We start from the raw sequence: 2,771 nt of genomic DNA on the forward strand, positions 1-2,771 counted from the left end.
ACAGAGAGTCGCATGGAAATGATTGGCTGAACGGCTTCAAGAAAAAAACCTACCCAGGTAAGCTTGCGCTACACCAGCTTTTGGGTCCGCTCCGCGCTTTTTTCCCTATAAAGGCACGCAGGAGAGTCGCGGAGATGTGACTTGACTCTCTAGTCTTCCCAATGTTCTCGAGATCGGTGGAAGTCTTCTTACTGCCGCAGCCTGGGTACGATTCCCGGGCAGAGAGGAAATTTTCAGCAGAGCTGCAGGAACGGGTCTACGTCTCCCTGGTGGTCTAGTGGTTAGGATTTGGCGCTCTCACCGCCGCGGCCCGGGTTCGATTCCCGGTCAGGGAAGCAGTTTTCAGCGGGTCGACGGGCTATCCAATCGTCTTAAATGCGCTGTATGGTTGTTTATTGATCTTCGTCGTTCCTGGGTTCTGCAGTGTGAAGTAGCTCGTTGAAATAGCATCCTGATGCGGATTAGTTTGCATGTGTTGGGATGATTGTTTCTGCAGCTATAAACGAGTGAACAATCCTCACTCTCTCGGCGGAGCAGGACAGTGCCTGTTTGTAGACGCGGTTACGTTTGTTTAACAGTTTAAATTTAATTTTTTGTATCTATTGGTCCCGATGCGATCTCTATAACGTTGGGGAGACTGGAGAGTCAAGTCACATCTCCGGGACTCGCCTGCGCGCCTTTCTTGGAAAAAAGCGCGGAGCGGACCCGGAAGCTGGTGTAGCGCAAGCTTCCCTGGGTAGGTTTTCTTTCCTATAAAGGCGCGCAGGAGAGTCCCGGAGATGTGACTTCACTCTCCAGTCTCCCCAATGTTATAGAGATCGCATCAGGAGCAACGGATACTAAAAAAATTAAATTGTAACTGTTAAACAAACGTAACCGCGTCTACAAACAGACACTGCCAAATAGCCCTGACCTGCTCCGCCGAAAGAGTGAGGATTGCTCACTCGTTTGTAGCTGCAGAAGCAATCATCACAACATGAGCGAACAAATCTCCATCAGGATGCTATTTCAACGAACTACTTCACACTGCAGCACCCAGGAACGACGAAGATCAATCAATAATCTCCTGTACAGCAGATTTAAGACGAATGGATAGCCCGCAGAAAACTGCTTCTCTGACCGGAAATCGAACCCAGGCCACGGCAGTGAAAGTGCCAAATGCTAACCACTAGACCACCAGGGATATGTCGACCCCACCTTGTAGCTCTGCTGAAAATTGCCTCGCTGCCCGGGGATCGAACCCGGGCTGCGGCAGGAAGAAGACTTTCACCGGTACATCCATCAATGTAATTTTTTTAGTATCCATTGCTCCCGATGCGATCTCTATAACGTTGGGGAGACTGGAGAGTCAAGTCACATCTCCGGGACTCGCCTGCACGCCTTTCTTGGAAAAAAGCGCGGAGCGGACCCGGAAGCTGGTGTAGCGCAAGCTTACCTGGGTAGGTTTTCTTTCCTTTAAAGGCGCGCAGGAGAGGAACGCCAGGCACTATATGGGTAGTGCCTCCCACCCGCCCTCCTCGTCTAACCTGATAGTAAGACCCGTTGTGGTAAGCAGGTAAGAGCTGCGTTTTGCTGGTTCTATTCTTTAGACCTAGCATTTTTTAAAAGTTACTTTTAGTGGGATGGTAGTGAAGGCAGTGCAATGTTCCTCTTGCGACATGTTTGAGGTGAGGGATGCCATTGTCGTCCCTGCTGATTACACTTGCAGGAAGAGCTCCTCCAAGACTGTGTTCGTGAACTGGAGCTGTAGTTGGAAGAACTTCGAATCATTCGGTAGGCAGAGGGGGTCATAGATCAGAACTTTAGGGAAGTAGTAATTTCTCCTGCGCGCCTTTACAGGGAAAAAAACCTACCCAGGTAAGCTTGCGCTACACCAGCTTCTGGGTCCGCTCCGCGCTTTTTTCCCTATAAAGGCGCGCAGGAGAGTCGCAGAGATGTGACTTGACTCTCTAGTCTTCCCAATGTTCTCTAGATCGGTGGAAGTCTTCTTACTGCCGCAGCCTGGGTACGATTCCCGGGCAGAGAGGAAATTTTCAGCAGAGCTACAGGAACGAACTTACGTCTCCCTGGTGGTCCAGTGGTTAGGGTTTGGCGCTCTCACCGCCGCGGCCCGGGTTCGATTCCCGGTTAGGGAAGCAGTTTTCAGCGGGTCGACGGGCTATCCAATCGTCTTAAATGCGCTGTACGCTTGTTTATTGATCTTCGTCGTTCCTGGGTGCTGCAGAGTGAAGTTGCTCGTTGAAATAGCATCCTGATGCGGATTGGTTTGCATGTGTTGGGATGATTGTTTCTGCAGCTATAAACGAGTGAACAATCCTCACTCTCTCGGCAGAGCAGGACAGGGCTGTTTGGCAGTTCCTGTTTGTAGACGTGGTTACGTTTGTTTACCAGTTTAAATTTAATTTTTTGTATTGCAGATTGCAGACAGATGGGTGACAGTGAGGGGAACTTGGAGAAAGCAGCCAGTGCAGCGACCCCCTGCGGTCGTTCCCCTCAAGAACAAGTACACCATTTTGGATACTTGTGTGTTGGAAGACTTACCAGGGGGAAGCAATGGGGTTCAGGCCCCGGCACGGAGCCTGTTCCCGTTGCTCAGAAGGGAAGGATGGAGAAGAGCAGAGCAATAATTATTGGGGACTCGATATTTTGTGGCACAGATAGGCGGTTTTGTGGGGGCGAGAGAGACTCACGATTGGTAAGTTGTCTCCCAGGTGCAAGGGTAAGTGACGTCTCTGATCGTGTTTTCCGAGTCCTTAAGGGGGTGGCGGAGC

At 50.7% G+C, this 2,771-nt stretch overlaps 2 non-coding genes across 2 annotated transcripts; both read left to right on the forward strand.

Annotated features, from left to right (window-relative positions):
- Nucleotides 1–263: 263 nt before the first annotated feature.
- Nucleotides 264–335, forward strand: trnae-cuc (transfer RNA glutamic acid (anticodon CUC)). The gene has a single exon. It is a non-coding gene; the product is annotated as a tRNA-Glu (tRNA).
- A 1,728-nt stretch (nucleotides 336–2,063) lies between these two features.
- trnae-cuc (transfer RNA glutamic acid (anticodon CUC)) lies at nucleotides 2,064–2,135 on the forward strand. The gene has a single exon. It is a non-coding gene; the product is annotated as a tRNA-Glu (tRNA).
- Nucleotides 2,136–2,771: the final 636 nt, after the last annotated feature.

Source organism: Hemiscyllium ocellatum (assembly GCF_020745735.1).
Source record: "Hemiscyllium ocellatum isolate sHemOce1 chromosome 27 unlocalized genomic scaffold, sHemOce1.pat.X.cur. SUPER_27_unloc_38, whole genome shotgun sequence".
Classification (NCBI taxonomy): domain Eukaryota; kingdom Metazoa; phylum Chordata; class Chondrichthyes; order Orectolobiformes; family Hemiscylliidae; genus Hemiscyllium; species Hemiscyllium ocellatum.